This window comes from Sciurus carolinensis, chromosome 3 (assembly GCF_902686445.1).
Source record: "Sciurus carolinensis chromosome 3, mSciCar1.2, whole genome shotgun sequence".
In the NCBI taxonomy this organism is placed as follows: Eukaryota; Metazoa; Chordata; class Mammalia; order Rodentia; family Sciuridae; genus Sciurus; species Sciurus carolinensis.
The window spans coordinates 174657938-174670852 of NC_062215.1; the positions used below are offsets into that span (position 1 = coordinate 174657938).

Sequence of the window (12915 nt, forward strand, 5' to 3'; positions counted from 1 at the left end):
ATTGAACCCAGGGGTATTCTACCACTGAGTTACATCCCCAACCCTTTTAAATTTTTTTATTTGAGACAGGGTCTCACTAAGTTGTCCTGCTAGCCTTGAACTTGTGATCTTCCTGCCTCAGCCTCCCGAGTAACTGGGATTACAGGCACGCACCAACACATCCAGCTAGCACTTATCTTTTTACAAGGTGAGAGAAGAAATCCTTTATAGATTTTTCCTCTGGAAAATCTCAAAGACAGTTTTAGGCACAAGAGATATTATTTAAGACCAATTTGGGGAAGGCAAAATATCAAAAATAGGTAATGTGAACAAACTGATTCAAGTAAGGATCATAAGTTATGATGAAAGAATACTTGACTACTTAAAGTGATAATATAATATTTTTAAATAAACATAGGAGGTAACATGATCATAAAGATTCTTGGTTTTCCTAAGTGAGAAAACTTTGTTCTCTTACATAATTAAGTGCATTATAAAGTCAACATAAATCAGAGAAGCTATTCTAATTAAACACAGGATCTTTGTTCTTTAGGCAAACTACACAGAAAGAACAACCTTTCACAAACATGTGCATTTCCGCTTGCTGTCCTAACAAATCACCATACCCTTAAGGGGGTAAAGCAGCAAAAATGTATTGTCTATTTCCGGGGATCAGAAGCTCAAGGTCAGCCCCAGTGGGCTAAAGTCAAGTGTCACAAGACTGTTTCCTTGCAGGGGCTCTAGGAGAGATCCCAGGCCCTTGCCTTTTCCAGTTCCTGGAGACTCCTGTCATCCGTAGCTGGTGGACCCTTCCTCCACCTCAAAGCCAGCACTGAAGCCTCTTGGATCTCTTTCCCTCTCCTTCCGCTCTCAGACTACACTTTCCCCACTCGGACTCTCTGGCCTTTCCTCTGGACTTCAGGTCACTTTGAGTCCATCAGAGGATCCAGATAATCTCCCCACCTCAAGGTCCTTAATTTACTTCCATTGGTAAACTTTCTTTTCCCATGTAAGGTGACATAAGCTCAGGTTCCAGGGATTAGAATATAGACATCTTTGGAGGTTTCATTTTAACAGAGAAAAAACTAAATTCTAGTTTTTTATCAGCATATTTGAGACTAAATCTCTCTTTTTTTTCATATTTTGATTACTTTTTTTTATTGTAAACAAATGGGATACATGTTGTTTCTCTGTACATGGCGTAAAGACATACCATTTGTGTAATCATAAATTTACATAGGGTAATGTTGTTTGATTCATTCTGTTATTTTTTTCCCTTCCCTCCACCCCTCCCACCCCTCTTTTCCCTCTATAAAAAATATGGAACGCTTCACGAATTTGTGTATCATCCTTGCGCAGGGGCCATGCTAATCTTTTCTGTATCGTTCCAATTTTAGTATATGTGCTGCCGAAGCAAGCACAGAGACTAAATCTCTTTTTTAACATCTTATAAATAAGTCCATCAAACCTTAGTCAGTTTTGACCAAGACAAAACTTCCTTTTCTAGACCCTTCTATCACTTTCCACATCCATCAGGTTGTGTCCTACACTTTCTCATTCTGGAACAACCAGTCATTTTACTTTAAGACAAAAGAACTATTTTTTTTCCTTTAACAAAGGAAAAAAAAATAAAGGAACAAAGTTTTTTCCTGAAACTGTGGCTCCCACCACCCTCCCCTCTATCTCACTCAGCCACCTTTACCTAGGACCTCTGTTCTTGTCTTCTCGGCTATTCCAATAAAAGAGGAACCTGCCCTTCTCCTACACTCCTGTGGAGTGTCCTCCTTCCTTGGGGACCTCTGGGCATCTGTAATTCCTCCTCTTTGCTGTATCTTCAACCTCTTTGGTTGCTCCTTCCCATCGCCATTTAAACAAGCTCAGGTCTCTGCCCTCCTCCAGACCTCCCTCTCCAGTATGTCCCCTCACTTTGCTACTGTGAAAGTGCTACCGAGCCTCATTATTTCCATTTCCACAGGTCCCATTCGCACCTGGAACTCACTGCCACCTGGCTGTGTCTTCACTCATCACTCCACCAAACAGCTCTCTCTCTCCAAGGTCACCAAGGTCCTCCAGGCGTCACATCCAGTGGTTCCCTTCATACCTCACATCACTTGACCCTCTTGCAACAATGGAAGGCTGGTTATTCTTCCTGTGGAGATACGCCTGTGGGACACGATGCTCTCCTGGTTTCCCTCCATCTTAGACAGTGTCCATCTAAGAAAATAGGCCTACTGTCTAATCAGCTGCCCTGTTTTCTTCCCAGGCTCCTCATTTGCCTTTACTATTTACATCTAAATACAACTACCTTCTAAAAATGTCTTTCTAGCTGACTCATTTTTACCATGCCCTCTGCCCCAACCCTAATTCATGGCCCCTAGTCCCCCTTGCCAGAATGAGAATAGCCTCCCCCTTGTCTCACTGCCTCTAATCTGGCCCTCCTTCCATCCCCAGGACTCACCTCAGGATCAGAGCCGTGTTTGTGAACCGGAAGCACACGTCCAAGCATGACACTTGACGGGTTAAAGTTTCCATGTCCGGCTACCCAACCCGGCCCCGTGCATTCGTACTGAAACCCAGTCTTGTGAACATGAATGGCATGGCTCTTCACGATTGGGCCTTCACTCCTCTCTCCAATCTTATCTGTCCTAATTCCCCTCCTCAAACCCTGATCTCTATAAATGAATTCACAAGCAGTTCCCCAGGTTCACCATGTTTTGGTGCTATTTGCATGACTTTCCTTGAACATTTACGCCCATTTTCTTTGTTATTCTTTTTTTGCAGTGCTGGGGATTGAACCCAGGGCCTTGTGCATGTGAGGCAAACACACTACCAAACTGAGCTATGTCCCCAGCCCATCCCCATTTTCAACTGTCTTGCTCAAGCTTCATGTCTCACTCTTCTATAAGTGCCTGTTCCCTGTGTGTCTTTGCCGGACTATAAGTTCACTGAGAGCTGGGACCATATATTGTTCAGTGTCTCCTTCCCACTGTGCTCAGTAATTATTTGCTCTCAATAAGTATTTGTTGAATAAACAAAGTTCTAATGCGATTTAGAGCAGGTTTGGTGAGTCTGAGGGTGTGGGCAGGTGGATGAACAGGAAGAGGAAGCAAACAGGAGAGTCTGAGTTCAAGCTTCAAAGGCAGAGCAGTTCCAGTGACTGCAGAGTCCAGGGTGGGGCTGGCCTAGTGGCTGTTGAAGTGGAGTGGAAGTGAAGGTCACTGGGACAGGGAATACAAGGGAAATGCAATCCAACACCCGGGATGGGTGGCCTTTGTGCTGCCCAGGCAAAGTCAAGCACCAGGTGGAGTGGGAGGGAAGCCATGAGTCAGGCTCCAAAGTCCTTCCATAGATGGTCTGATTAAGGCAGGGAGGTGCCCTCATGCTATGGCTCAGTCATGAAGGGCAGAGGAAGGGCAACTAGATGATGGAAGATTTATACAGGACCAACACTAACTCAAGGAAGATGACAACCCTGCCCTAGGACCCTGAGCTCTGTGGTCATGGGCAGGGGGACGAAGGGCCTTTAGGAGGGTTTCAAAATGAAGAGGTAGAGGAATTTTCCAGAAAGTGGTTCCATTTTAATGAAAACAACTTTCCAGAGGACCCGACAGAAGAGTGTAGAAGGTCTCTCCAGTGTAAGTGTCAGTGGTCAAGTGACAGGGCTCCTTCCAGTTTGGTTTCAGAATTTGTTATAACCCCATACACCAGAAATTTCTACCTGTTTTGCTATGATTCTCAGTAGTGGTGGGTTCATTCCAGTTAAGAGGTTAATCTAGAATGTGTTCTGATCCTTAAAGCTTAGGACTCAAAGCCGTGCATATGAGGTTACCCACCTTCATGCAATCTTTTATTCTGTGGGAAATTCTTCTTGACTTCTTTTTGTGGATTGTCAATATAACAAAGGCCTCTCTTAGGGACTATAGTTAAAATGAACTTTCTTTAAAAAAAAAAAACAAAAACCACTGTGGGATAAAGTCCTTTATGAACAAAGTTTCAAATTAGATAGCACTTGCAATATCCTTTGAGTCTCACATGCCAGGGACAAGGGCCAGGAGCCTCCCTTCCATCTTTCTACACTGAGCAGAGAGGAGCTGAATGGGAGCTATTGCCAGCTGATGTCTCTCTGATTTTTCCAATAGCTTCCAACATGCTTGAGGTAAATTGTGCTTGGTTGAATGTAATTTACTGCTAACAAGCTGATATTTTAGTTATATTTTTTAGTTATTTTTTTCATCTACGTTCACAAGCAAGAGTAATCTAGATGGGGTGTGTGTGTGTGTGAGTGTGTGTGTGTGTGTGTGTGTGTTGCATTTATTGAGGTTTTGGTATCATACCAAAAATAAGAATGACCAGCATGCTCCTCACTCCCACCCCGAGCTTATTAGAAATGCAGAATCCTGCGTCCCACCCCTGGCCATTGGAACCAATACCTGCATTTCACAGGATCCCCTCCCTGGTAATGCATGTGCATATTACAGTTTGAAAGGCTTCTCCCGTCTTGTCATTCCTGGAAAATGGCCCTTTCGCAATCTCGGAGTCAAACCACCTGCTCTCCAGCTCACCTCTGTCCCTCCAGCTCACTCCCCTGCGTAGCTGATTCCAACAGTCCTTGCACTCGCTGTGGCCGCACTGATCTACTACTTTGCATCACCTCTCTTGCCCTGCCTGCACCCTTCCTCACTCGCTCCTCCACAGGCCTGGAGTCAACAGTTCACCGTATTACTACTTCGCTGTATGCTCCTTTACCTTCCTTTCTCCCACTCCCTCCATGAAATTTCCCAGCAAAAATAATCCTGGTAGAATCCAATTTCCCACCTTCCTACACCTATGTCTTCCCAGCAAAATATGGCTGGTAAAAATAAATAAATAAATAAATTCATACAATATCCCTGCTGACTGGGCCTCCGCACCTTCTCTCTCCCCTCAAAGTTCCAACACCTGCTCCCCCTCCACACTCAGAGCGATGATGACCCTGCTTTCTGTTTCACTGAGAAAACAGAAGCCCTGAGAAGGACAGGGCCACATGGTCTGGCACCTCCCTGCCTTGGTGCCCACATTCTGCCCTGCTGCCTGGTTGAGTGAGTGAACACCTCCTTACTCATGTCCAAGATGTCCAAGGCCAGATGCTCCATCAAGCTCTTCACCCTTCCCTTTATCCCTCAGGGACAGCATTCCAGAACCTGCCATCTCCACACCACCAAATTCCCCCTCCCTACTGGATCATTCCCTTCTGCATTTCAAGATGCTGGCATAGCTTCCCTCCTGAACACAAAACAGAGTCGAAGGAAATAAAGACAAAAATCTGCTTTGACCTCACGTTTTCCTCCAGCTGCCACCCCACTGCTCTGCTGAGTAGAATCAAAATTTGATGAAGTTGTCCCTACTCGTGCTCGCTCTAGAACCCTCTCTTTCTAGAAATCTTTCTAGGTCTCATTCTTTATAGACACCACTCCAGTGAGGCTTTCCCACTCAGTTCGCCACTGAAACAGTTCTTACGGAAGCACTGGTTACCTCCATGGCACTGGGACCAATGACCTATCATCAACACCAACCTTACTCAAACTACCAGCCTCACTTGGCCCCTCCCTGAAAAGTGTGCCCTGGTCTTCCAGCAGATGATCCTTTTGGATCTCCCACTACCCTGGTCTTCCAGCAGATGATCCCTTTGGATCTCCCACCTGCCCTGGTCTTCCAGCAGATGATCCTTTTGGATCTCCCATCTGCCCTGGTCTTCCAGCAGATGATCCTGTTGGATCTTCCACTGCCATGCTGGCTCTTCCTCAGGATCCTTTGCTAGTTCCTTTTCATTACTTGACATCTTGATGTTGGGGGACTAGGTCAGTCTTTGGCCTCGCCCTCTATTAACACTTACTTCCTAAACCATCTCATGGAATACTGAGGTTTAACCTACTCTGAGGACTCCCAAAATAACAGCTCCAACTTCTAGATCCAAACTCCTCCTTGTCCATCAGGCAACTTAATACACCACCAGATGAATCTTGTTTTCCTCCCTTTTCATCTGTCTCTATAGAAGTCTTCCCCATGTCACCAAATTGTCTTGAAGTTTCTCGAGAAAAAAAAAATAGAAATCAGCAAAATCCTGGCAGGTCTACCTTTTAAGTATGTCTAGAACTTCTTTATTTCTTTATCTCACCACTGCTACCACTCTGGACCCAACCTGTCTTCTTCTTCTCCTTCTTCTCTCCTCCTCCTCCTCCTCCCCCTCCTCCTCCTCCTCCTCCCCCCCCCCCCCCCCCTCCTCCTGCTCCTTCTTCTCTCTCTCTCTCTCTCTCTCTCTCTCTCTCCTAGGAATCAAACCCTGGGTCCTTATGCTTGCTTGGCAGGTGCTGTACTCCTGAGCTATATCCCTCCCTGCCCTCACTTCCCCTCCCCCACCAGCTTGCCAGCTAGATTATTTCAATGGCCTCTTACTAGTGTCCTTGCTGAAACCTTCTGGCCTTTCAGTCTGATCTTGACACTACAGACACAGTGACCCTTCTAAAATGTCATGCCAAGTCCCTTCTCGGCTCAAAACCCTCCACATAGCTTCCTGTCTCATGTAAATATCACAGTTTTCACTTGGGTCTAGAAGCCCCACTTTTCCTCCCCAAATTTCTTGCCTTCCCTTCAGCTCTCCAGGCACATTCCCTCCTCAGGCCCTTGGTCCTACTGTTCCACCTTTCCACAAAGACCAGGGGACCTCAGGCCCTTGCTGTCTGTAGCTGTTCCTGGAGGAGCACTGTCTGCAGGCTTCACCCAGTGCAGTTTCCCAGCAGAGTTTCCCTCCATAGCAATTCAAACGGTCCAATAGTCTATGTGTTGCTTTGTTTACTGTTTCTCTTAAAAACTGGAACTCTTTAGCCCACTGACTCACCACCTAGATTAGTGCCCAGTACACATCAGGCACTCGCAAATCTCCTTCGTTTACAAATTAAAAATGCTGAAACAAATCACATATATTTTTTCATCTACCAGATTCTGCCATTAGACATTTGTAATACATTATCCTGTTTATCCGCGTGAACCTATGGCAGGTACTACTGTGTTATCACACTTTTGTCTTTTTTTTTTTTTTTTTTTTTTTAGCATGAGGAAACAGCCTGGAGTCCCAGCTGCTCAGGAGGCCGAGCCAGGATGATCACAAGTTCGAGATCAGCCTCAGCAGGCTGAATCCTACATTCTACCATTTCAGGGAGGCTAAAATGAAGTCATCCGTTCCTTACAAGCAAAAAAGAATCTGTGCACAAAGTCGGCTCAAGGCCTTTCGCAGAACTAAAGCTTTTAAAAGTCGAGGAAGTGGTCGCTGAAAGTGGGCGTGTACTCGCCAGCAAGACTGCTGAGACGCAGAGCGGGAGCTGAGCACCACCAGGCAGTAAGAGGCAGAAGGAAGAGGAACTCGGGCTGGGCTTCTGCTTCTCTCTGCAGCTCCCCGTCTGCTCAGTCTCGCGCGATTTGGGTGTTCTGAGTCCTCCCGGTCGCCCGGGGGCGCCAGAGGCAGAAGGGGGCGTTGCGGCGCCACCCGACGTCGCGCCCTCGGCGGCTGCGCAGTGCGCACGTCAAAGCCGGGCTCGGGCCGGGAGCGGGGCGCGGGGCGCCGGGAGCGGCGCGGCCTGAGAGACTGAGCCTTCAGGAGCTGGGCGGAGGCGAAGGCAAAGGCGGCGTCGGGCTCCTCAGCAGCCGCAGCAGCACCCGAGCGAGCGCAGCAGCGCGGCGGCCACCGCGAGAACCCCTGGGCCGCCGTCCGCCCGCGCCGTCGCCGCCGCCGCCGCGGGAGCCTGTCGCCGGGAGTAGCAGCGGGCGGAAGACAACGGAGGGGCCGAGCGCCCGAGCCGCGCCGCGGGGACCGAGCGAGCAGCCCGAGGCGGCGGCGGCGGCCGAGGACGGGGACGGCGACGACGCGGAGGCAGAGAGGGAGCCACCCGGCCCGGCCCAGCCCCGTGAGTGACCCCCGGCCTGGCCCTGCTCTCGGCGCTGACGCCCGCCCCGCCGGGCCCGGCCCGGCCCCAGCCGCAGCCCCAGCCCCATCCCGGCCGCCTCCATTTTATCTTTGGCGGCGGCGGGAGCGGCCGGGCCCGGCCCTTCTCGGCGCCTTCGCGCTGCCCTCGCCGGCGCGGGGCACCCAGGGCCTGGGGCCGGGCTCCGGGAGCCGCGGGTCCGCTGCCTTCCCCTCGGCCGCTGTCCCGCGGGCTGGCGGCGTGGGGCGACCGCGGCCGGTGCCGGGAGCGCAGGGAAGTGCGGCCCGGGCCAACTGTCACTCCCACTGCGCCCGGGCCCCGCTCGCCGGCCCCGCGCAGGCTTCCTGTTCCTGGGGGCAGATGGCAGCTTCGCGGCCGTCATTCGGGAACATGTCCAACTGATTTCTGGTTAGGAATTGTGCGGTCGGCGCGTTCCTGAGTTCGGTTGAAGCCACCCGAGCGCTGCCTGCGGGCGGGCGCCGCGGTGGGTCGGAGCCGAGGGACGCAAAGGTGAACCGGGTCCCGCGGTCCCCTCCCCCGAGGAGCTGAGCTCACGCTCTGGTGTGGGAGATAAGACGGGAACACAAATAACCACGGTTCCAGGAAGGAGGCGATAAGTGCTGTGAAGAACTGTGCACGGTGCTAGCAAGGTGCCGGGAGACCGGACCCCTCGGTCGCTTCCGCCTTCGCATAAATTAGGAGGGCCTCCTGGGCGAGGCGGCGCCACCCGGGGTCTGGACAGTCGGGTGGGATTTGGAGGGGGTTGGGGAGGGTTGCCGGAGAGATGTGCGTGCCGGGGCGGCAGAGCTAGAGGACAAAGGTACACAGACGTAGTTTTCGAAATCGGAGATAATTCAAGTTTGTTGTGGTGGGGTGGGGTGGGGTGGGGTGGGCCAGGCCAGAGAGGGATTTTGGGGCCAGATCCTTGAAGGCCGTAGAGTTGCTGTTAGAGGGACGTTCTAAGGGAAACTTAGAGCTCATGTCTCAGTGACTCATGAGCCCGGAAATGTAGGCTAGGGCATATTAAAGGCGCTCTTGTGAAAGAAAGGAGAGGAGGAGGCCCCAGTTAGGAGTTGACATTCTGTCCACTGAATATAATGCAATTTGAGATCGATTTTTGTCAGGTTCCCGGATATTTAAGTAAAGCCATGTCCAGGCCAAGCAAAGCACCTTTTGCAGAAACCTTCATTAGACGTTAGGCTCTTAAGAGGTAATGGAAAGATGTCTACTCAAATAAGCTCATCTGCACAATAGGCATTTCTGTTGTCGAGTTCCCCAAAATGCATCAAAACTCCTTGCACTGTGTAGTGGGTGTCTACCCTGAGATAAACCTAAATTGCTTCTTTAAGATGGCATTTACAAATAATAATCTATTTGATGATTTTTAAAAAGTCAGTGTTAACCAGTGTTGGGAGATAGACCTTTTTCTAGAAAGTAAAAAATTCTCTGTTTTTAGTTATGAAATTACCAAGAGTGAAAATTTTTAGCTCTATTTTGTGTGTGTGTGTGTTTTTTAATTACTGGCAGGTAATTAATTAACTGTCTTTGAAGTCTGTAATATATGACCCGTAGAAGTAGCTTCCAGGTTTTGCAAGCACTTATTGTGTGGGTGACAAATGAATGCCAACTTTTTTCAGTTTTAAAATTTTGCTTATCAAAGTAAAGTATGATCTTTGTAAAAAGTTTGTGGAATGCAGAAATACTTAATTTTTTAAAAAATTTTATCTTAATTTTACCACTTAAATTTGGCTACTGTCAACATTTTTGCTTATTTCCTTTCCAGTCTTTTTCTTTGTACAAAGAAATATATTGTGTATTTATGCATCTGTTTTATTAAATATTCCTTTGTCATTAAATATCTTCATAAATATTTTTTAAAGAATTTTTTCCCCAAACAAGGGAAGTGTTTTTAAATTTTAAAATTTTCTTTTTCCTGACAGGGTACCATCATGAAATGAAATGGTCATGCTAAGTACCTGCTACTGCGCACAGAACTTTTTCTAAAGGCTTTTTGTTTGAAGTATGTTTACTAACTTCTGTTTAAAATTTGCATCCTATTGCTTATTGAATAAACTTTTTATCATTCAGTGGGAGGCATGTGATCATGAGGTATGGAAGAGATCACACAGATCTCTGCCACATATGAGCAGATGTACTTCTAGAAGGGCATCATGAAAAGATGACTCCCCATGGCTGGCATGCTCTCCCATGCACTGGGGTGTAATGCCCCTTTTCACCTCCATTTCTCCCTCTGAAACAGCCTCTGTAGGTTAACACTTTTTGATAATGACATCACAAAGACTCAGACTAGATGCATTTTTTTTCTATTGTCATTTCTTTAACAAAATATAAAATATGTTATGAAATGAATTTTTACAACTACATAGCTTTTTGTTTTTTTATTTCAAGGCAGCTCAGGTTCATTAGCATTTTAGACTGTAGGTCCTTGTATTAAATCTTTTTTACAGCATTACTTAGGAATATTTACTGAAGGCTATTCTTTCAATCAACTTTTTGGGGGATTATACATTTCTGTAGTTACTTACATATTTTCCCAAGAGCCTTTTTTTCCAGATTGATCACTGCTAATTCACAACTTTTTATCTGCCATAAAAATACAGGCATACACACTTCAGATCCCACTCCTCTGCCATGAAAAAATAAAATCCAATTGTGAGACAGAATTTTACTTCAGGTAATGTCTTTTGGATACCTTTGTTGGTGTTTCTTTTTCAACTCTATTTTAAAAGTCCATTTGCCTCTTTTCCATGGCTCATTTTAATTAGGAGTTTGATTTTATGGCTGTCCTTGGGTGTTACAGAGGAATGTGATCATTTGATTAGTAAGGATAATGACAAATCTTTGGTTGTAAAACTTTGGTTTTTACAAACAGAAAACGTTTTCATGTGATAAAATTGTAGGGAAATATATAAATTTTCTGTGACTCTCTGGGCTAGATTGCCTGTGACTTGTGTTGTTATTTAATTATTGAGGAGCAAAGATCTTGAATCTGTATGAATGCAGATCAAGCCAAATAACCTAAAAATTGCCTAAGGATTTAGTCATCAGTCTCTTTTGGCTTTTATGGTGAGAAGACTGGTAATGGAATCTTCTTTAAAGAGATTGAATTGTGTGAGCTTTCTTACTTTGTGTGCTCTTAATGACTATGGAACCAGACCCCAACCACTTGCCTATCTGGAATATGAGGGGAGAGCAAAAATAGGTGAATGTTCTCACCACTTTTATTTGTAGAGTAGATTGGGAATAAAATGATGGCTGTTCTACTTCTGTTTCTCAGACCCTCCAAGGATTGTGAGAAGAGTTATTGAGGTACTGGGTGGCAGAGCATAGGTTGAAAGTTAATAGCTTGTCACCATCAGCATTTTATTGTGTGTGTATGCAGTCCCCCATTGTGCCATTTCTGTCTCAAAGAGCTTCCTAGTCTGATCGTGCTTTTAACTTTTCTCTTGAAATGAAAGGGGCAAGGGAGGACAGAATTGTGGTTTATAGCAGCTGTGAAGTTAAGCTGGCAGAGAAAGGGAGAATGGCATGCAGAGAATTAGAAGAGGTCAGTCAGGTATGAAGTGGCCCCAAAAAAGGGAGGTAAAGCCTGCCCTGGCCATTTATGTTGACCATGTCTGCCACATACCTATTTATATAATCCTGAATAGATTGTGACTGACTTGAGATTTTGGTACAGAGATTCTACTCTACGTAGTGTTTTAACTTGTAGTTTTATATTTGCTTGTTTATGTGTATGTATGCATTTTCAAATACATGTTACAAAGGCAGAAAACCTAGTTAATGTTTCGTGGCAGTCTGGATTTGTATGGTTTTATTGCATTATCCACCAGATAAATTGTTGAGGACCAGGGAAGTAGGATGATGTTAAAACATCACAACACTTGGATGAATTTTGATAAAATGTTTGTCTGAGAAACAAAACATACATTTTGTAGCTTGATCTTAATTAAGTTGCTACTTTATAACCTTTTCTAATGAACTGTAGCTTGCTCTTTTACAAGGTACTGTTAACATGTTAGTCACTGTTCTTTCCCTCCACAGATTATTTATCAGCTGTAATTATGCACGCAGAAGCAAATGGCATGCACAGGTTTTTTTTACATATCTATAAGGCCCACTCTTGGATTCATAGAATTTGAAGGTGCAATATTAACTCTAGAGGTTAAAATCATAGGTGCAGGCAGACCATCTGGATTTGAACCCTCACCCCTCCTCCTATGAGTTCTATAATGTTAGACAAATTCCTTAACATCTCTTTAGCTTAGACTCCTTGCATGGGAAAAATAATAAATGACAGACATCTAAAAGGGTTGTAAGAAGATTAAATGAGTTACTACATCTAATGTACTTAGAACATTAAACGCCCAGACATCTAAAGTTTTGTTGTGCTAAAAATGGACTATTCCAGGTGGAAGAAACTTTAGAACCTCAGAAACTACCTGGAATGGTTCTTTCTGCATGTGGGGAATATTGAGGCCCGCTGTAACTAGAACATTGTTCAATTAACTTTGCAGGAGGAATTTTTACCAACTGAAGTCACTTTCCTAGGGTTGTACCCCTTATAAGCTACAGGACTGGATCTAGAGCCAGAACCCTCTATTTTTATGTAGTTTGCTTGAAAAAAATTTTTATTCGTTATGCAGTGTCTTTGAACTTTTTCATTCACATTTACAAAGATTGTATTCACAATATGCTAAATACTCTGGCACATAATTTTTTATGGTTTAATACACTGATGCTCATGATTCTGATGTAGTTGGCAAGTTTTAGGGGCAGCTACATTAAGTTAAAAGTTGAAATGGACAAAGGGTCAAAGGAGATGAACAAAAATTATTAGATAAATTGTATTGGACCCCAGCATCATTACAGACAGGAAGCCAAAGTGTGGGACCTTCCACAAATATTACACAGTTGAATTAGGATTGGACCTTGGATCTCCCTCATCTCAAAATGTGAA

General features: G+C 45.6%; 1 protein-coding gene and 1 non-coding gene across 5 annotated transcripts in view; one reads left to right on the forward strand and one right to left on the reverse strand.

The window, feature by feature from the left end:
- Positions 1–1293: 1293 nt before the first annotated feature.
- On the reverse strand, positions 1294–1400 carry LOC124981444 (U6 spliceosomal RNA). The gene has a single exon (XR_007107970.1). It is a non-coding gene; the product is annotated as a U6 spliceosomal RNA (small nuclear RNA).
- Positions 1401–7522: 6122 nt separating this feature from the next.
- Positions 7523–12915, forward strand: part of Cab39 (calcium binding protein 39) — an 81939-nt gene continuing 76546 nt past the window's right edge. The window contains exons 1-2 of one of the 4 annotated variants that reach the window (XM_047543675.1): positions 7523–7916; positions 9875–9954. The gene's annotated coding sequence lies outside the window, so the exon portion shown is untranslated. Of the gene's footprint in view, positions 7917–8319; positions 8445–9874; positions 9955–12915 lie in introns of those variants that run through there. The other 3 variants (XM_047543673.1, XM_047543672.1, XM_047543676.1) reach the window with 3 other exon arrangements.